This window comes from Lepisma saccharinum, chromosome 4 (genome assembly GCF_977018435.1).
Source record: "Lepisma saccharinum chromosome 4, izLepSacc3.1, whole genome shotgun sequence".
NCBI lineage: Eukaryota > Metazoa > Arthropoda > Insecta > Zygentoma > Lepismatidae > Lepisma > Lepisma saccharinum.
The window spans coordinates 70179405-70202861 of record NC_139232.1 but is presented as its reverse complement, the minus strand read 5'-3'; positions in this window follow the sequence as shown (position 1 = coordinate 70202861).

The following is a 23457-nucleotide window of genomic DNA, read 5'->3' as shown; positions in this document are numbered from 1 at the left end:
CCTTTCTCACAGCTAACTGATCATGTAATATTTTATATATGCTGGTGGAACTAATGCCTATGGTTGCCTCAATCTCACAGTATGTCACATGACGATCTTGCAGTATTAGGTTTTGTACAGCATCAATGTTTTCTTGAACAACAACTGATTTTGGACGACCTTCGCGAATCTCGTCGGTGAGCGAATGGCGGCCACGATTAAATTCGTTATACCAGCGTTTCACAGTGGCAAAGGATGGGGCTTCATCGCCAAATGTGGAAGTAAGTTTATCGATGCACTCTTGTCTTGATAATCCACATCGAAAATCGTAAAAAATAATCGCACGAAAATGTTCACTAGTTAATTCCATTTTATTGTTGTCGCGCAATCTTCAAGGCAACATAAACAACACAAATCAAGCTATTGACAAAACATTTGAAGTACGTTATGGTCAATAATGCCAGACGATTCCGTGCAAACGTCAAATCGCGCTTAACTTCAATCAGTGTTGCCAAGGCTCAAAATATAAATAGTGACCCTCGTACATTGATGAAATGTTAACAATACCTATGATTTTTTTATATCTTGTTGCCTTTGTTCAGTCTTGCCCAAAGGAGCAATCCCCTAAAAAATTGTTAACCTTAGTTTTGGAAACAAAATAATTTTACTGTAAATACATAATGATATCGTCCCAAAAATATATCACCCTACACATGTTCTGCATTCGCTCAAAAAGACGCTCGCGTCAATTGGTGCAAACAAATGCTCAATAAATACAATCGTGGTGCTTCAAAAGACGTATATAAGATTGTAATAGGTGACGAATCATGGATATATGCATATGAGCCGGAACGTAAACAGCAGTCGACTGTATGGGTGTTTCAAGATGAACCCAATCCAACAAAAGTTGTTCGCCCTCGAAGCACATCGAAACAAATGGTCGCCTGTTTTTTCGGGAAAACTGGTCATGTGGCAACTGTGCCTTTAGAGGAACGTAGAACGGTCAACTCTTAATGGTACACAACAATTTGTTTGCAAGAGGTCTTCGGTCAAATACGGAAAACAAACAAACGCCGTCGGATCATTCTTCATCAAGACAATGCCAGCTGTCACACATCTCGTCTAAAAACCGACTTTATGAACAGTCAAAGAATCGAATTGATGGGTCATCCGCCGTACAGTCCTGATTTGGCAACCAATGACTTCTTCTTGTTCCCGAATGTCAAGAATAAATTGCGTGGACAACGATTTTCGTTAGCGGAAGACGCCGTTGATGCGTTCAAAAACCATATTATGGAGGTGTCTCAAGAAGATTGGAAAAACTGCTTTGACAAATGGTTCGAACGAATGCAAAAGTGTATTGACCATAAAGGAGAATACTTCGAAAAACAATAAAGCAGCTTTCAATGACAAATTCCTGTTTTTTCATTGTTAGGCTTAAATTATAAATAGTGACCCTCGTATTTATTTTCAGGTGATCTTAAACGATATATCAGGAGAGAGGAATGATCAGTGACGCACAGAAAACGTCATTTAGCTGCCTGCTGACCTGAGCTGCGCGGATAAGCTCTGGATAAGCTTGGTTTGTTCGCCCCGGCTCAGGTTACGAGGTTAGCGGATTTCGTCGTTGGAACTCGTTGTTAGCGTTTCCAAAGTTTCGTCGGGGCCAATTCCATTAAGAGACCTGTTAATCAAAACATGTCTAAGAGTCATTGAGTAAAAATCAAGAACACTTAGGTGGGCATGTGGCACGAATGGGAGAGAAAAGAAGAGTTTAAAGGATTCTTGTTGGTAAACCTGATTGTAAGAGGCCTGTAGGATGGCCAAGACGAAGATGGGGGGATAACGTTGAGCTGGACCTAAAGGAAATCGGTAAGGATGGAAAAGATTGGATCGATCTTGCCCAGGATAGGGACAGATGGAAGGGTTGTGTTGCTGTAGCCACAAACCTTCAGGTTTGCTAGAGAGTGAGTGTGTCATTGAGTAAATTCCAGGTACAGAAAATGAGACTGAGAGAGATTATTCTGTTTCGCAACAAGACATCCTTGCAAATAAAGTAAGTACATCTCAGTTCGTCAGAGGCGTGGCGTGCATGTAGCCGCTGTTACCGCAAGTAACACCAAAATATAAAAAATTGAAGAACCCGTCTTAAAATATTATTACGTACATAAACTGGTAATATTGTCGTAAAGTAAACATTGCAGACTGACATTTTTTCTGACACCGGCAAATGCGAAGAGGAGGACTGATCCGGTACCCTCCTCAGGCAACATGAGGAAAGGGCCCTGAGCCCAAGCAAGGAAAATTTCGCGTTGCGGCAAAGACTGACCTCGAGAGGAGGAGGCGGGTTTTTGACATGCCTGTTTATCCGGCGCAGTTGCCGGTGATACTTACCGGATACAGACCAGTGTTGCCATATTCAATTGACAGAAAATGGCTAAGTCGCCTAATCGGGTCTATCTTACTCTGAAGGTGTCCAGTCACACTGGGGAACGATGGCGCAGTGGTAGCGTCGCCGCCTTGTAATCAAGGGATCGCGGGTTCGATACCCGGTGGAGGCACAAGTGGTTCGGATCCAACTTTAAACTGTCCCGATTAGCATTACTGTGCATGAAGTGGACTTAAATCGCCAAATCAAAATTTTAAAAAATCAAATCACACTGGGGGAAATGCAAACTACCAAGTGATATTTTGTATTTACTCAAAATATCAGCGATTACGAAGGTCCTTTTGTCCTTCTTCGACATCATGGGCGAGAAGGAGAGGAGAGGGATGGGTATGATCAAGGGGTCCGCTGACCTTCTAAAAATGTCAACCTAAAATTCTATATTTCACACATATAATATTATTTCGGTTGCAGGAATTTGTGATAATTGTTGAAAGGGCTGATTGAGATTGACATACGTTGTCGCAGGAATGCGATAATTTCGGATTGAAGCTATGTTTTTTAGGTGGTAGAACTGTTTTTGGGTGAAAACATTACTTACAAGCCTTAGCACGCTCTGAAATGTCAGGTGTCGCAGGTTCGAATCCTCAGCAAGAAATGGTTATTTCAATGTTCGTTGTTATTATTTTACTTACATAATTATAAAAATTAATAATTACATACACAAAGAAATAATAATCTTATTTCAATAATTCACCATGCATCCTCATCGTCACGATTATCCTATAAAGCGAAAGCCTTAAAGGTAGCAAAGGACGTAAAATATACGAAATAGTAGTGGTGTCATAAATTAGATTTCAGTGGATTTAGCTAAACATGGGAGCGGGAGTAGTTAGGAAACAGATGAATACTACATCTACTCTACATACGTCTTATTTGAAACGAAAAGTTTCGCGATTTGGGCAAATCGGGTTTCAAGAGAACTAAGATTGTAACAGTAGTAGAACTGGACTTCTTGCAGGTTCCGAAGGAAATTTTGGGGAAGCGTCGATGCTGAGAGGGGAGGGGGCAATGAGGGTGTTTCACGTGTTACAAAAGTAAACAACGGTTTGTGAGAGGGACTGTGCAGTGCGAGTTTTGTGAGTGGTGTCTTTCGTCTTTATGTTGTTTTCGGGCATTGTCAATTAATTAATGGAGCTTTCTCCGAGTTCCGAGGTGGCGGGCTCATCCTATCTGAACAGTGTGTGTAATCGTGCTATAGAAGATATTTTGAAGCAATCTTTCGGTTCGTTCTTTTGCAGAAAGAAGCGAAATTGTGACGAAAGGGAGGCCAAAGTCTATTTTGAACGATTTTAAACCAAGTCGTCTGCTGGATATGACCAACATTTCAATGTTTCGTGGTATAACGACTGTCCGTGGTTATGTGGATGTGCGCAGTTGTCGAAACTCTTTTGTTGGCCATGTACTCTATTTTCGGGTGAAAAAAAATGTGGAATTCAGATGTGGATAACATGGACAATGACCATGACACACCCAAAAATTCAAATTCAAACGAAAAACTGCACTTTATGACAGCATCATAGAACATTTTTGATTTGATTTGATTGATTTTTCTTCGCTTGTGCCACTTTTGGCTAATTTGCGAAGATGGGGATGAGTGATGATATGATGAAATTGATGAATAGACATCACAAACGTCCATGCCCAAGCCAGGATTCGAACCCGGGACCCCAGCATCATATAACTATTTCAAAGAAGAGTCGTTGGATTGATCTGCTCTATAAGTAGCCTTCGATGTTTCTGTAAGTATCAAATTACGTATTATTGTGTCAACAACCAATGTTTGCGATTCCACTTCAGTCCTTATGTCAACATTTTTTTCCTGATTAATAACTTTACCAAAATCTAGAATTGAATTGAATGACACATTTTGGGTTCTGTGTGAAAGGTGGTTGTATGCTCTTGTATGGAAGAACATTCAATTTTACAATTTTTAATCTGATATAACAATCCAATATAACTTGACACATTAAAGGGAATTTAAATAATTTAGGTGAAAGGGAAGGGAGAAATTCCATGAAAAATATCAAAATTGCAAGTAAATTTGAAGATATGGGTATCACACATTACATTCAATTTCTTTGAAGGCTTTCGTCTTGTAATTTAATCCCACAGTAATAATAACAATAATCATAATTTGGACTGGGTACAATTAATATGGTTTCTGCATAACAGGTTTTAAAAACTCGACACAATTTTGGAACAGTTAAAGCTGAAGATTTCCAACTAAGCTTGTGTGCAAGATGAGATGATAAAATGTTCAAGTTTACAAGCATTACGTTTGTAAACTGAAAGACGTGAGTTTCTGTTAACGTTTAAAACTTTACATCTCATTTCAGCCAAATTTTCAGCTAAGAAATAGTTGTCCAAACACAGTTTGACAAAGTCATGATGAAAATTCGATGACATCACATAAAAATCCGCAAATGAGAAGCTAAATATTGGGGGATATCACGAAAACTAGGCAACCATCTTGAATTTCGAGGTATTTAAATACTGTGACATCCGAATGCTGTGAACCTCCCCCCTTCCCCAGCCCAAGAGAAGAGTTGATTAGTTCCGCTCAAATACAATACCAGATCGTTTCTTCAAGCCATATAGATAACTATGATAAAGAATCAGCCCAGACCTCACAGATTTTGGCGTTTTCTTGTTCCTGATGACTGTCTTTACTGGGTCTTCGAGGAGTGTAGAGCAGTGGTTCTCAAACTTCTTTCTCATTGTAGCCTTTGCGAAATCACTGCAGATTGGTGGAGGGAAGGAGCAGACAGACACATACACACACGCACAAACACACACACACTATATATATATATATATATATATATATATATACTACTTAAGGGGGTCTTTGAGGACACTTTTTAAAAATATATCCAAAATAGAGCAAAAATATTAAAAAATCACAATGTAATAAAAATCCACAAAAATCCGGAAAAAATATATTAAAAATACCCCATAAAAACTATACGAAAATAGACTAAAAATCGCTAGTCTTTATGCGACCATTTTGGTGTTCTTTTTTGTCATAGTGTAACAACAAGGTAAAATAGGCTTAAAACTGCTAAATTATAAAAATTGTGAAACTACCTATTTTATAGGAAAGTCATTAAAAATAATTACATAGAATTCAACTCTAATACATTATTAAATCCAAGTATATCTCCAATTGAATTATCTTGTGTTAGAAATAGTCTAAATGGCGATCTCTCTTATGTTTTTTAATGTTAATATTATTTGAGCTAAACGGAGATTGCGAATTGATATATTTTAAACCCCGGGGTTAAGAGGTAATAAAAAATCAAGTATATTCATTAATGAATCAGGCCTCCCCATATTGTAATATAGTAGCTGATGGCATGATTTATTTATGTAAAATTATTTAATTAGCGGTTAAAAAATACAATTTACTGGATTAATATATGGATTTTTGTAATTCTTTATTTTTACTTTGTAGTTTGTTGTTCCTATAGAATGAGTATCTGTAGCGAAATAAAATGTATCCCAACTACCATGGCCATCATATTCAATTGAATGCTTTTTTGCTTCTGAGATGATATCTGTTAATGGTAGAGTGTCACACTCCTCATGTGGATTACATTGTCTTCATCAATCCACTTGTCGCATTTTTCAGTGAGCTTGTAAGGAATATCGTGTTTCTTCAACACTGATTCAACAATGTCAATCATTATGGTGTCTTGTTCCATTTATAAGAAAAAAATAATACGAACTCTATCTCATGTTTGGTCTGGTTTCCAAATATTTTTTCCCTTTATATAACGGTTTAGTTTGATCTTTTACAAGTGTTTGGGTAGTTTGATTATTTAACATTTTACTATAACGATCCGGGAAAAATATATTAAAAATACCCCATAAAAACTATACGAAAATAGACTAAAAATCGCTAGTTTTTATGCGACCATTTTGGTGTTCTTTTTTGTCATAGTGTAACAACAAGGTAAAATAGGCTGAAAACTGCTGAAAATCGCTGAAAATGTCAAAATTGTGAAACTACCCATTTTATAAAATCCGGTAATTTGCCGGGGTTAAGAGGCATTTGATATTGACTTATCTGATCTGGATATTACTTTTGAAGAAACTAGTTGACAGACACAAAGCAGTCTCGCCTAGTAACCATATGGAATAGTGTCTATAATATTATCTTGTTCTTGTAAGATAACCCGTTTATCGTATTCCAATTTAATTTTTTTTTAATTGTTTTGTTAATCAATGTGTGCGTTTTTCTACTCTTTGTAATTTGATTATATTCTAAAGTAATATCATCAATTTCGTTTCTTGAAATTCTTATCATTTCGTTCATGTTTAGTTTTTGAGAGTTTGCGTAGTTTAAAGTAAATCCTTTAATTTTACAAACGACTTTACCTTTAGCTGTTGTATATGCATAGCTCTTTGGTCCTGTAGATATAAATTATATTATATGATCTCCGTTTAACTCATCGGTCCATTCTCTAAGCGTACATCCAGTTTTTACAGTATTTGTATCATCACCAATGTATATAATACTATTTTTGTCGTAATACACTACTTTATCTCCTAATTTATCAAGCATATCGTATAATCTTAATCTAGCATAGGAAGTTGTAAATAACGCAATTAATAGATTTTTTAGTGGGATCTTCCAACCATTCGTCTTTTGTATGATATCTAGCTTCTATCATATTTTCGTTGATTAATGAAAGGTTAATACATTCCAGTTTAGGATTCAATAATATATCATACAGATTTTTTGCTGAGTTGATATAATCTGTTGTTTCCATTTTTCTACGTTGACCAAACTTACCGTAGAATGCGTTTAATAATAGTTTAGCCATCGCGCGTAACACTGGGTTAGCCTTAATGTTATTAATATCCAATTCGATACCTAATCTATTTCATACATCTTCGACATACAATTCTTTATTGCTGTAATCATTTTCCCACTCACTGGTTTCTAGTTTTATTTTTAAGAATTTTGAAATGTAACTTTTAAACATATTGGTGCTCGTTTTCTCAAAGTGACAGACTTCATATATCTTTGTTATCTTATATCCCACTTCAAGTTCTTTATTAATTTCGATTGTACTCCATGTACCAATAAATCTTCGCTCAATGTCTGAGTGATTGCATTCACGATTTTTTGAATGAGCGCATTTACCACATAATGGAAATATCAGTTTTTCTTCTTTAATCGGTAGCACAGGATGATATACGTTTTTTGCTGGTTGTACCTCGCATTTAATTAATCCAAACCAGTTAGAATCGTAATTTTGAGGATGTAATATTTTTATTGGATGCCCAACAGGAAATTTATCATAGAACATAACTGTTGGATACAAACTACAAATATCAATTTATTTCATTTTCTTACCTTTAACGTGTAATTTAGATGCATTTGTTCTTCCTCCATGATAAGCCTCTCTAGGGGATAGTGGTGTTATTCTTTCGTTTTTTTCATGTTTAAGTTTTTGTATGTAGGTTCCCAACCACATTCCCACATTTCTATTACATTATATCCGTGATCTCTTAGTATTTTAGTAAAAAGTTTTGTTTTTTCATACAGATCACCCATGCTTTCTTGCTTTTTGTTGTTAATTACATTATCCTTATAACAGTTTGGACAACCATGCCAGAAACATCCGTGAAATTGATAAACAGTGTTTGTGTTTTTATCATATCCATCAACCTTACGATTAAGTATAGTTTCTTCTCCACCGTTTAATGCGTGTTTTACATTAGCTCCAAATGTTCTAAACCATGATATAGATTTTTTACTATATGTTTCATGGTTGCCATCTTTTAACACTGCTATGGTATATGATTTTATATGATGATATCTAAATTCTGCCATTGCTACAGTTGATATTGTTGTATATTGAAATGGATCAATATTACATGTATCTAAAAACGTTTGTCTAAGTTTTTTAATAGATTGAGTAAGAATATCTACATCTGACTCACAATACTCACTCATTTCTGTTTGAAAGTTAAATAAATAATTTACTTTAACTTGGTCACGATGCCACTGTAAAAAGTGATTTCTTGTATGCCAGTGTGTACATATATTATTTGGTTTACATTTAGCGCTTATTTTCATAGTGCTTTCCCCATAATAATTTATACCAGGTATTGGTCCTACATAGTTTTGGTTTTCTGCTGTGTTAAAGAAGTGTGGAAAGTATCCTTTTTTCAACTCTTTTAACTTGAATGTATCTGGGAATGTACTCAATGGTTGCGGAACAAAGTTGTAACTATCTATGAATCGTATATTTACATTTTTGAGAGACATTGACATGATTTGACAACCTCTGTAAATTGTGAAGGATTTATATCCATTTCGCATACAATAATTCATTACGAAATACCAATCACACGATCTAGCGTTATGTGCTATAACTGTATAACCTCGATGTTCTTTAGATATTAACCACTTACAAAATTCATCGCTATCTTTGAAATGAAACTTTTGTTCACTTCCAAAAGCATACTCAGCAACCACATAATTGGGTTTTTGTTCTCCAGTTTCTTGGCTAGCCTCGAAATCAATTGTTATATATTTTTCTGCATATGTGCATGTAGGTTTTTGTAATGTATTCGCTTTACAAACATCACATGTTTTTAATTTTCAAAATGAAAGTGGATCCTTTAAGGTTGTGTAGTTTTTACATTCTTTACATTTGTACATATATCCATCTACTTTCTTTTTCTTTAAAGATTCAACATAACGATCCACAACTTCTTCGTCGTAATCAAAATCAGAATAATTTTCTTGTATATACTCACATGCAAGTTCATTAATTTCTTTTTTGGTATATTTAGTTACTATATGTACATTATTTGGTGAGCAATTTTCACATCCTTCTACGTAACAGTCATCATTTAATTTTCTTATACATTTCCCGCCCTTACCTTTTTTCCACTGCATGTAACACAGATGAGTTTTTGTTTCTACTTCTTTCTTACAGTTTACGCATATTTCGTATCCACACTTATGCTCTTCGTTTCTTTTACATATTTTTTTACAATGTAAACATTTGTAAACAGTTACACATACTTCTTTTTTATGTTGTTCAAAACACTCTACGTTGTAGCAATATCTATTACAATCTTTACAATACTTTGCAGATTTGTTTCCAAGATCAATGGGGCCACAGCATGTAACACATAATGCTTTGCATTTATGATTTTTATGCTTATAAGGTGTTTCACATCGGTCACAGAAATTCGACATTCCTAAAAACGCACTCATTTGAGTAATTACATGAAAATGATTTTTAACTTTGTATAAATATATAGTTATATCTCGTTTTCCTATTCCTTTGTATATAATGTTATTAAAGTTTTCAGCACATACGATTTTTATGCCTACGTTTTTAAAATATTGTTCAACTTTTCTAAATGATGTAAGATCAAACGGTTCACCAGGATTGTGTTTAATTTTGTTACATAGTTCTATTGTTAAATCTTTTTGTAGAGTACGCCCCTTTCGTATATAAGTGATATCATTACAACTTAGTTCTGTGTCAAGTATAATGTTTGTCTTGTATGTCAATGCTGCAATAATAGCCCGTGCACCACATAATTCATCATTTGGATTTTTGATTTGTAAAATACTTCTCTTCAATCTAACATCTTCAACAAGGTTTATTATTTTTATAGGTTTTCCTCCACTTGGCATTTTAACTTTTTGAATATAGAATCTAGTATCTTCTAGAGCAATATCATCATATTTTTCCATTAATTGGTTAAAGTGGCTTATTATTTCACCATGATTGATGGTTAAATGAGAACCTGTTGAGAAATACCCACTACGAATACTCGGACTGTTAATAACAAAGTTAATTCGATCAATACCTTCTCTAAATTGGACAGCTGCTTTTTGTTTTGCAATTATTTGATTAATAATATCCTGAAAATTAAAGAAATCTATATTACCATCATTACTTCTAACTTCCACTTTATAACGAGCATCCGTAAAAGCGCTAAGATTTTCAGCATTTTCTCTAGCAGTTCCTTGTCTAACACTTTCTTCTATAGCTACAAAGTTTGTTGCATAGTAATCATCATCATCGGCGGGATTTATGTTAAATATATCATCAATATTATTCCTAAAACGTGGCATCGGCTCCTCTATCGGACGCGATATGTTAAATATATTATCATAGTCATCTACATTCTGAGGACTTTGAGTAAATATATCATCATCACTTGGAATATGTGTAAATGGCAATTTTTCTAATTGCAATCTTATATAGAACCTAAGGTCGCTTTCTGTTCTATATTTTGAATATCCAGTAATCCCATTATCTCTAGCAAATTGTTTTAAATTCTTTATACCCTTTGTAATATCTAATAAGTCGACTGGTTGCGCAAATTCTAAATCACGTTTTGGTAAATACAACACATGTTTAATATAATCCCTTAAATCCTTAATAGGCTTATATTTGTCATATCCAGTTATGTTGTGCTCCTTAGCAAATTTAACTAAATCACGTCTAGTCTTTATATTATCCACAAAGTGTGTAGAAACAGATTGTGTAAGTTGCTTTCGTTTGTACTTTCTTAATCCGTTTATTGTCATATCCCTATTATATCCACTGATACCATATCGTTTGGCAAATTTCATAAGATTTCGTTTGCTTTTTATATTATCTAAATCACTGATATTCATTGTGTTATTTATACCAGAAGTATTCTGTTGAACTGTATTATTTTTATCTCCATTTAATAAGAAAAAAAATTTATCAATGAAAACTTTAGCATACTGTAACTACACGAGATATTTCTTTTATTTGTTTAGATAATTTTACTAATAATTCATGGAGTTTAGATTTTATATGTCTTTTAAAATTCAATTTTCTTATATATTTGTCACATGGTTCACAATATACTTTTTCAAGCAGCTTACTATTAATTAATTTTTGGCAGTCATGACATGTATATCCATAACCATATTTAACGTTCTTATTTTTAAAAAACTCAGTAAGATTTTTAACAGTTTTACAGGTGGAGCACTTTCTTGTAATATCCTCCATTTAATAGTAAAAATTTTTATTACTTACAATAATACTCTACACATAAGTTATTGAATATGTTTTCATATATAAATACACAATGCCTGAACTAAAGAGAGTCCAAACACCTAAACAAAAAATGAATACTATTTTAAAAAAGGATTCAACTTTGACAGAGGCTAGTATTCCATCATTTAAGAATTTATCTAATATGAGATCAAGACAATTAACAATGCAATTTCTAACAATTAGAGGTGATCCAGAATTAAAACAGGTTACTTTAAAGGATTTTGCTAAGAAAAATAAAATTGGTGAAAATAGAATTAGAGAGCAAATAAAGTTTTTAACTGGTGAAACATTAATAAAATTTAATAAATCATCTAATAACATTACAAAACACAATCATATTAAATCTAGACAGATACCAGACAAGGAAGATAGTGTTTTAGAGCCTGAACAAAAAACAAATAGAAAATCTAAAAATCTCATTGCAGGCGTTTCAGAAAGTGCTTTTGATAAAGGCTTCGGTGATATTGTGAGTAATTTAAAACATTAATTTTATTTTTGTAGTAAATGTCTTTAGTAGAACTTGTAGAAAAAGATACTCTAAATGTAATTAAGAATAAAATTAAACCAGATTGTGTAAAATTTTTAAAATTAAATGCTGGATCAAAAGCTAAAGCTGCTGACAGATTATATGAAGAAAACATAATATTAAAAGAAATAGAAGCAGTAGCAGCTGATACGATTGAAAAAATGGATGAAGAACTTAATTAGCAGAAAGAAGAAATAATATATTTGAACATGAATTAAAAGATATTAAACAATATGATGAAGAAAAAATTAACAATTTATTAATGAAAAATCCTGTTATTAGAACTGGTGATAAAGAACGAGCAAAACGTCGATTAGCTAAAACTCTTAGCATGATTAAATGAATACTGAAATTATTTTAAATAAAGCAAATATTGTATTAAATATACAACAATGTATACGATATTAGGATTGTTTGTTTGTATTATTCTGGTGATTATAGATATGTTATATGAAATGATAGTGTTTAAAATTATCGAGTTATGTATTTTAGTTATTTTGGTGGTTACGTATTTTACAAGGTAACATCCTTTTTGTTAATCAGAACTACTATCGTAAGAGGAGGAACGACCATCATATGAAATATGGTTCCAATATACTCTGTCTGAAAATTCCATAAGAAAGTCTTCTGATAATTCTTGATATTTTGAAATATTTTCCCAATCAACTTTGTTTCTGAATTCACGTATACAATCCTCTGATAGTTTTTGACATTCGGAAATAATACCCCAATCAACTTTATGCTGGAATTCTCTAATAAAATCCTGTGATAATTTTTGGTACCTAGAGATAGCCTTCCAATTAACTTTATGTTGAAATTTTCGAATATAATCTTCTGTTAATTGTGATCTAGAAATATTCTTCCAATCAACTTTGTCTTTGAATTCACGTATACAATCCTCTGATAGTTTTTGACATTCAGAAATAATACCCCAGTCAACTTTATGCTGGAATTCTCTTATATAATCTTCTGTTAATTGTGATCTAGAAATATTCTTCCAATCAACTTTGTCTTTGAATTCACGTATACAATCCTCTGATAGTTTTTGACATTCAGAAATAATACCCCAGTCAACTTTATGCTGGAATTCTCTCATATAATCTTCTGTTAATTGTGATCTAGAAATATTCTTCCAGTTAACTTTGTTTTGTAACTTGCGTTTATACTTTTTTCATTCAACTTTTTTTCAGACAATATCCTTTCACGTGTTTTTAACACTCTGATAAAATTAGAAAGAGCATTTAAAAACTTATTATATGTAAAATGGTTACCCATTTATTAAACAAAAAATTTAAACAACAACATCCTTTTTGTTAATCCAACTATTATGTGAACTATCAAATCCTAACCATTTAACGTATGCTTTATCTCCTTTTGTACGTATAACTTTTTCAACTAAATATACATCTGGGTATTTTGTTTTCTGCATTTCTTGTTCAAAAAACGTACCTACAATTTCTTCACCTTTAGAGTCTTTAAGATGATAATATGGTGGGTTACCTTTAAATACATTATCAACTGTAAATATTTCTGTAGACCAGTTTGCTGTATAACCTTTTTCGAAAATGCCTTTAATTTTACTAATACGAACTTTATCACCAACTTTGTATTTACAGGGTAGATTGTCGTCCACCCTATTACGATATACATCATAATAGATAGCCTCTTGATTTTTTAAGTTAACTTCAATAGGCTTCATTTTAATGGTATTATGATACGTATTATTATAGCTATTAACTAATTTTTGTAATATGTCAATCCATTTATAATTTCCTTGAATAGAGAACTGTTTCCACATTTTTTCTTTTAATGTTCTGTTAAAACGTTCAACAACAGATGCTTTAATATTTGTATATGTTGAATAGTGATTGATATTATGTTCCTTCATTAATTCTTTAAATTCTTTATTGTAGAACTCTTTACCTTTATCAGTTTGCAAATTTCTAGGAAAACGTCCAGTCATCTTAAAAGCATTTGCTACATCTTTACCAGTTTTATTCTTTAATGGTATAGCCCAAGCTAATTTAGAAAATACATCTAAAATAGTGAGTATGTACTTGTACCCTTTGTTGATTTTAGAAACACCTTTAAGATTACCAGAGTCCATTTCAGCTAAATCAGCTTGCCAAACATCATCAATACCGTATGTTATTACTTTTCGTGTTTGATAATTTCTTCTGGCTGGTTTATGTAATTCATCTATAATTTGATCTCGTGGGGACCCAACGGATTTAACTTTAACTATGTTTACTGTTGGCAACACTGATTCGCGTTTTGTTTTTCGTGATTGAGGTTTAACTCCTCGTCCAATTATGTTTTTCTAAACGTAGATTTCGTGGATCCACATTTAGCACATTTGGATAATATATAAGGCTTATTATTTTTTGTTGTCTTATTAACAGGGTTAACGTTACTAGTTTTGGTTTTACACTTTACACAATATGTTATGGGCATTTATTATAATAAAAAACTGATTACTCCATTAATGTATCAAGAACAATATAAACAACGGTATGTTCTTCCATTGCCGCTAGCCTATGTGGCTCAAAATGTAAAATATCCCCCTTTTCAATTTGATAGGGAACAGTTGCAATTAAATTTGAATTTATAAAAGCATTAATATAATATTTATCGTCATCAGATTCGAAGTTTAATAGTACTCCTTTGTATGGAAACTTAAATTGGGTAGTACCGTGAGTAAATTTAAATATTTAAATATACCTGGTTTATCACCTTTTAACTTACCAATTAAATTAATTTTATTTATTTTTTCAATAAGTTTTGAATTTTGATTTATTAAAATTTGAAACTTAGAATACATATTTGAAATTCTTGTAGTCATTATTTCATTAACTTTTGTAATATTTCTATTCACATGATCGGTCAACAGCCCTTTCTTAAATCTGTCAAAATCTTTCTTAAGTCTATTGATACTAATATTATTTGATGTGTTTCCAAAAATATCAATCCCCATTTATATAATAAAAAGTAGTATAATTATTATTTGATAAAATCTTTTATTTTATTTCTGTATTTCCCATTATCTCATTTACGTGTGAGATCTATAGTAATAAAACCATAATCCTGATTCCAACAATCACTACATAGAGAACTAAATTCATCAAAGCTAAAGTCACCACCAACAAACTCCTTGTATATATGATCTAAATTTGTATTATCCTGTCTAAATACGCAAAGAAAATTAACATTGTCCCTAATTAGCTGTTTTGGTATCTTACTATACGTCTGCCCTAGATAAAACACATCAATCTGTTTATGTCTGCCGCGCGTGTAATAGTCTCTCACATTATCTTGGTTCTCATGTATAAAATCATCAAAAATGACTATAGAATTGCTTTTACAATCATCAAGTGATACCACGTTTTTATTACTATTGGAGAATGTACATATCTCTTTGCCTAATGCTTGTTCAATATCTTTAAACCGATTCTGTAAAAACACATACTCTGGTTGATTTAAACTTTTTGAATATATGTAGACATGTCTGTTCTTTTTATCCAACCACCCTGGGGACAACAAAAAGTTATCTAGCATTAGAGTTGTCTTGCCACATTTCGATGGACCAACTATAATACATCTCATGTAATCATCATTTGGTAAATATTCACCATTATTTCGATTCAATGATGATCTAAAGTCGTTTTCACGTTCAGAAGACACAATGGGCTCTTATGGACAATGCTTTTCTTATGGGAAATACGAGCGCGCTATTGTGAAATTTCTCGATTTACAAATTTAGCTTACGTAAAATCGGTACCTGCAGTTTTGCAGGAAATTGTCTAGAGAATACGAAGGTGAGCACAAAAAAGTGGTAACTTGTTTACATATTTTTAGGTAAATTAAAAACGCAAATTTTCTGTGAACACAAAATTTTTACATTGTTTTAATTCCTAACGTTGAAACATGCCGTAAAATTGAAACAGTCATTATGAAAAAAATTGACACTGTTTTCTAATTGTCATAGGTGATGGTGGTGCTCAGAATTTATCAATACTTTAAAGCATATTCGCATTAAAAAATATTCAAATAAAGTATGTGAAGATTTTTTATATTCGTGCAGTAGAAAATGTCGTCGCTGGCCATTTTTGTTCTGTAATTCCAAGTAAGAACTTCCAGCGACAAAGTTGTGAAGAAAATAATGAAATTATTTTTTATAATCACTCAAAGGTTCCCAGAAATATTACTTCCATGCATTTGGAGTTTCTTTTTAACCCGAACCGCGCGCGAAGTAAGGAGACGTTGTCTGGCCATCTTGAGCTGACTCACCGCAGCATTCCGGCTTATCACCACCAAGTTTTCGAGTTGTTATTTTATTTCCATTCAGTAAAAATATGAACTTCATTCAGTTTGTTATAATAGAATTGCAATTACTTTAACTTAATAATTGACAATTATTTCCAATGCTGCTGTTGTGAGCAACATTAGTGCTGTCGCAAATACACGTTGTTTTTGTTTACATTACTGTCGACATTAATACTGAAATGAAGATCACCTTTCAGTTTCCAACGTACACATAAATTCATAGACAACAAAGAATTTTTATATATATATATATATATATATATATATATATATATGTAAAATATTACCATATCTCAATGTTATTCTATGAAATAATTACAGAGAAAGGCGAATGAATATTAAATGTGCCTGTGTATTAAATTAAATCTAATGGGAAAATGACATGCTAATGAACTGTAATGTTCACAATATAATATTAATATTAATAATTACATATAATTATCATTATATATATAAAATAGGTAACACCTACATTGTGAAGGAAGCTCATCATTTCCCGGCGACATGACCTAGCGCTGTATTGGCAACACTGTACGGTTTCTCCATAAGCGCCGTTGTGTCTTCTGAACGTGAAAACGACTTTAGGTATAATAGTTTTGATATCCCAGTCTGTCATTTATACAAGCAAATATTTTATGCCGAACTGAAAATTATTCTTAATAAATGAAACCATCTGTTGCAGAAGCAAATAAACTATTACAATTACGAGATCAATTAATTGAAGAATTTAAAGGTATCAAAAGATCCAAAATGGGTATATATAACAAATACAAAAAACAAGATCAACCCATTATTGATGCCATTAATCACCTTGGAGATAAAATTGAAAAAGTTGTTGACAACACATCACTTGTTCCAGTAACACAAACACAAACACGCGTTAAGGCGTTAACTAATTACACCACAACATCATTGGGTCCGATTGTTTCCAAATATCTAAACACTAGAAACGATAAGACATTTGGGATAGTTGGTGGTAATGATGGTAAGAATTATATTGGTAATGCTGAAGTCACTTTTGACAACGATAATGTTATTATTGAAAGTACAAAGTATAAAGCAACTGAAGGACTAATGGCTTTGTTAACAATAAAGGACATTCCAATTGATCTTGTATCGCCAGAAGACGAAAAAAATTACGAGAACATCTTATTTGATTCAGATGTAATTTATCAGAATAACGACCCCAACACTAAACATAGTAAATCAAGTAGATCAAACAAATATATGACACTTATTAAACCCATTTGGGATATGAGAATGAGAAAACGTCTCCCAGATGATGAATCAAGAAGTGGAAGTGGATTGCGTAAATACACAGGCTTGCCTAAAGAATATGTTTGGATGATTGACGTTAGAAAACTAGTAGACAGACTGCTTGTTATAATGGGTGAAGAACAGGCAGGTAACGATAACTTTTATAACGAGAAAGCTAGCATTATGAAAATGTTTTGCGATACGCTAACTAATTTCATTTTACAGAATCCTAAAAATATAGGTCACTTAATAAAAATAATTAGCATACTGCCTCCTCGATTTTGGGAGAAACAAGGAGCAGGGTTCGTTAACAATCTACTTAGTATGAAAGGAATGCCTGAGCTACATTTACCCGGATACAATTTCTTGGGGCCGTATACGAAGCTGGATGAAAGATTGGCTCGGGGTGACAAAGGAATAAATCTATTAGACGAAGCAGCTTAAGAACACGATATTGCTTACGGAGATAACCAAGATTTAGAAAGTCGACATAAGGCTGATAAAAAATTGGAGTATAAGGCTTATGATAGACTATTTAGTAAAGATGCTTCAGTTGGTGAAAGATTTGCTTCTTTAGGAACCGCTGTTGTAATGAATAGAAAGGTTGCTTGGGGGTGGGGAATGCCAAATGTAATATAATGTAATTTTTATTATTATAAATAATGACAATGTTATGAGATTTTTTTCTTAAAAATATAAAAAATGGCAGTGGTATTACAATACGAAAAGGTGGTACTATTTTCACATTACCTCCACTACTATATGGTGTTTCTGAACTACGAAAACTTTTAGGTGGTGGTCCAACCAAAATAGGGAGTGGTGTTACGGTAGCATCATACATGAAAGCAGTTAATAACCTTAAAAAACTGAAAATAGGTAGCGGAATAAAAATACACAAAGGCGGCTTCATATTTACTCTTCCCGCATTTTTTGCTGCACTTGGTTCATTGGTAGGAGGAGCTGCCGCCATTACAAGTGCTGTTCATAATAAACAGAAAAATTATGCACAACTTGCGGAAACGGAAAGACATAATACAGTCATGGAATCAAAAACATCTGAACCCCCGAAACAACCTCATCACCCAACCTATACAAATACCACCCCTTGAATATCTTTACTTTCATGCTTAGCAAAATCATCCAATCTCAACTCGCATCTTCTGCCCGAACCAAAACAAGTCCACGTAAAGACAAAAATGTTTAAAACACTTTGATTTAAACGTTTAAAACACGGCTTTGTTTTTACAAATGTTTTAAACGTTTAAAACAATGTGTTTTAAACATGTTTTTTTTACAAGTGTTTAAAACACATTTTGGTGGTTGATATTTTATAGTCTGTGATACTTTTCTTGTTTGGCAACCCTGTTTTTTTTAATTGAATCTGTGTCAATTAATCCGTCCTTTACTGGTCTCACTTATCACACAACACTTGAGCAACATTATGTTCTGACGTCACAGGAAAAATCTTTTTAATTTTAGGCTAAATGCCTACGTTGTTAGGTTAGGCAGGCTAACTATGTATGCACAATTTAGCAAAATTGTTCTGCGACAAGAAAGACCCATGCTTTACTATAGAAATCGAAACTTCTCAGTTCCTTGTTTCGTACCGTCCTGTAAGTATGAGACTGGTGGAAGGTGGAAATGGAAACTAATATCTGAATACACAATGCGTGATTTTGATCATGACGTGATTTTTTTTATTTTGCGATACGATTCATTGGTTTGTATAACTGAATGGAGCGCAGATGTTTACTTTTGGTAACATAATTTTGTACTTGGAAAGATAAATTGATCTGGAGAATCTATTATGACACTGCAGGTTGTTTTCTGCTATATAAACTATTCAGGCAGCAGGAAATATTTCACCCTGATTTTTCCAGGACGAGGATAGTAATTCTATAATATTTAGTTTCTTGAAATTTAGATGAATATGAATCCTAACCTACTTCAGTAGTGGCGGAGAAAGGGGAGCTATTAAACCCCAACTCTTGTCCCTGCAGTAGAGGTGTGCGGGATCCCGAAAGGTCGGGACCGAAATCGGGAAAGAAAATTCCCGTCCCGATCCCGACTTCCGGAAATGAATTCTCGACTTTTTGGGATCCCAAGCAGTCGGGAAATACCGAATGGTCATTTTAAAACGTTGTCAATTCTCGACGTTCTATGCATTGTACTAAATGTCTGCAACTTATCGGAAATTGTTAGTTTTTGTACCAGAAGTGCAAAAACAAGCACTTAAGATGGAAATTACGTGTGGAATTCGAGATTTCAAGAGCTCTGGGAAATTTCGAACACATCCCGTCCCGAAAATTTTCCGACTTTGTCGGGAAATTGAGAATTTTCCCCGTCCCGAATCTCGAGATTTAAAGAATTTCCCGTCCCGACCCAAAAAATTCTGTCCCGCACACCCCTACCCTGCAGTATGGTAAACCTTATCTCCAAAGGGAAATAAACTGTTCTTGTCGCCACTGTAGTCATAAAAATGAGTATTTTTTTTCTTTAACGACTTTAACTATAGTTTACTGGGAAAAGGTTGACTTCCTTTTGTGTGAAACATGTTTGAAACATGTTTTTTTAGACTCATGTTTAAAACTGTTTAAAACAAAAAAAACATTTTTTAAACAAAAAACAGTTTGTTTTGTTCGTTTTTTTTAAAAAAAACACAAATTTTGCCAACCCTGATTATAACCAATCTGATTTATTCAATTAAAATTGTCTTCTCTTTTGAACCCGCCTTTCCTTCCTTCGGAAGATAGAGTACAGACCGGCCGCGAGTTCAAACGAATCGTCAATCCCAACACTTTATCGTTCACGCGTTTCAGCGACATGAAGTAGAAATACCATACAAATACAGTATAACCGAAAATGAAGCCATTCGATTTCCATTTAGATAATTGCTGTTGCTTCTCGCTGGTGTCAATATTATTGAGCACAATGTTGCTTTATTTTTCGTTTCTTCGACATTATCTTAATCTCTGACCATTAACGATTAATTAGAAAACATTAAATTATATCGACCGGTGATCATCATGCAACATCAAATGACGTAGGAAACCTGAAGAGGCCAACTACTACGAATTTGTTACTTAAATGGCCATAGCCTTCATGCAGTCATGGAAAATTCCAGGAATATTCTTGCATTAGCTTCACGGAGCTAATAAATGTAACAAAAATGTTGTTGTCCATTGATTTGATTTATTTTACTTCGCTCTCCTGCTACTTTGGCTAATCGCGAAGATGGGAATGAAAGATGATATGATGAAATTGATGAAAAGACTCTCACAAAGGACATCCATACCCGGCTGGGATTCGAACCCGAAACCTCTGGAGTCGTAGCGCGCTGTGATAACCACTCTGCCACGGATGTCGGCAGAAATTGTGTTGTCATTTGACATATAGCATTTTCTGTTGTTCTGTACTTTTCTTTGTCATAGTTTAAGCAAACTTGTAAACTGTAAATGGATTTTTAACCAACTCTGAGATATTTTAGATAGGGATGTTACCGGGGCTCAGTATCCGAGACTCGGTCTAGTTCGAGACATAGGTATGATATTTGAAATATTAATTCCACAAAATTAACTTTATTATATTTTGTTATTTGGTGTCACTTTTCTTTCAATGATGATATGATGAAATTGTTGAACGGACACTCACAAAAAAACACCATGCCCAGGCCGAGATTCGAACCCAGGACCCCTGGCGTCCTAGCGCGCCCTGCTAGCCATTCCGCCACGGAGATAGGTTAAACAAATTAATTTTACTGAACGACTTAATATATATCAAACGGATATCTACCTGGTTATTGATAAATTGATTGAATTGGTATTGTAAGTCCACTTTATGCACAGTATGGCTATTTGGGACTGGACCTACAGTTTAAAGTGGAATCCGAACCACTATATGCCTCCACCGGGTATCGAACCCGGTTATTTATAAATGAGTGTTTATAGTAATTGGAAAGTGAATCCATTAGTGGCAACTGAGAGCAACTGTGAGCCTCCAGAACAAAATTTCGTTTTTCGAGGGGTCGTAGTGTTGAAATGGTTATCAAACACAGAAACGCTATGAAGAAAAGTTATTTGCCTTAGTAATCTGCATACACTGTAAGCTCTTCCCTTGAGACATGGCAACATATTATTTATACTATATATTTCGTGAAGGGAAACCGATACGAGAACGAGACGAGACGAAACCGATAACAAGACAGACATTTGCAACTCGAGAAGAGGGCGAGACTTTGCTAAGTCTCGTTTTGTCTCGTCTCGATACTATCCCAGTTTTGCGGAGAATTGGGTACACAGGATCTAGTGCTCCTACCAGATATTCTTTTTTGTCCTTCCTTGATGAAAATCCTGCAAATCCCTTTTCGTATTAACATATACGTTTTTTCTTTTGTTTTATTAACATATACGTTTTTTCGTTGGCCGCGGTGGCTCAGTTGGTAACGCGTCTGACTACCATGCTCAAGGTCCCGGGTTCGATCCCCGGCCGGTTCAAATCCGGGAACTTTTCTAACGATGGAAGCGGCCCCGGCGCCCACCCAGCGTCGAATAACATGGGTACCTGGGGGAAACCCTGGGGGGTAAAGGCGGTCAGGGGCGTGATGCTGATCACATCACCCCCACTCACGACCGGATCAAGAAAGTGTGGGGCGTTACCCCCACACCCCCTATACGCCTTCATGGCGTCGTGCTAAGCACAGGGGAGCACTTTACCTTTTTATATACGTTTTTTCTTTTCCATTAAGGACCTACTTTGTAGTGTAGTGACTAACTCTGATGTCTTGTAATCGAGCGGTTCCCTGTTTCGATTCTCAGTAGAGACACAGGAGTTTGGTTCTCGCTTTAAAATTAGAACTGATTCACTCATACAACCTTAGTGACAATGAAGTTCGACCAGTCACAAATATAGGAGTGCGTTGTGAAAGAAGGAGAACACATACATATGCTGAACATATTTTATTCAGCAGGCTACATGGAATAAAGGAAAACATAAATTTGCGCTGCAGCGCAGCAATGTATGGTGTCCACACAAAACCAGGCAAAGGGGGCGCTGTTGGCGTTAAATTGTGCGAAAGTGCAACATTTCAAGCATGGAAAATGCGTCATTTTGAAAACACTGTAGATGCAAAACCGTAACGAAATTCGAAGTTTGGACTTCTGATGGCGTCTCGTACATCCTTTCCCTACGTGATGGCGACGTCCATTTCCCTCTACATCTCACGGTTGACCCTGAGGAGGGATCCCTGGATCAAAATAAACCATTGTTTATTTTAGGTAATCCGTTATGGCGGCTAACCTGGCATCACTGAAATGGCGAAACTTGCACGCGGCGACACCCCACCCGGAATCCTATCGACGGAATATTTCACTTGTGCAAAAATCGCATTTTGGGGGGCACGACCCCCAAATGAAAAATCGCCATATTCCGCATGGGTAAGTTCGGTCCGCCCGTGACGTCACGTGATGCACGCGACGTGAGCGCCACCTATTTGGACCTCGAGTCGCTACCTTCCACTGAAGCTCACACTGCCCGGAATTTGCCTCCGCGGCCTCCGGGCCGCTCCGGTACACAACAAACACACCTCTGCAAAGGGGTACCGGAAACCAAGATGGCTGCCTGTAGGCAACCCCGCGAGTGGCCCCGACGTCGGACCACGTGCGCTGGCCTCGAACGGACGTCACCTGAAAAACGAAACAAACTCGAAATCGCTACCTCGACAAATGTGGCCGCCATGTTGGTTTTTTGAGATTTCCAAAATGGCGCCCTGGAGGCTGCAGGTGGCGCTTTTTCGTCAACTTTTTCACCCTGCCCCATAGGGACGCGACCCCCGGAGAGCATCCTGAGTT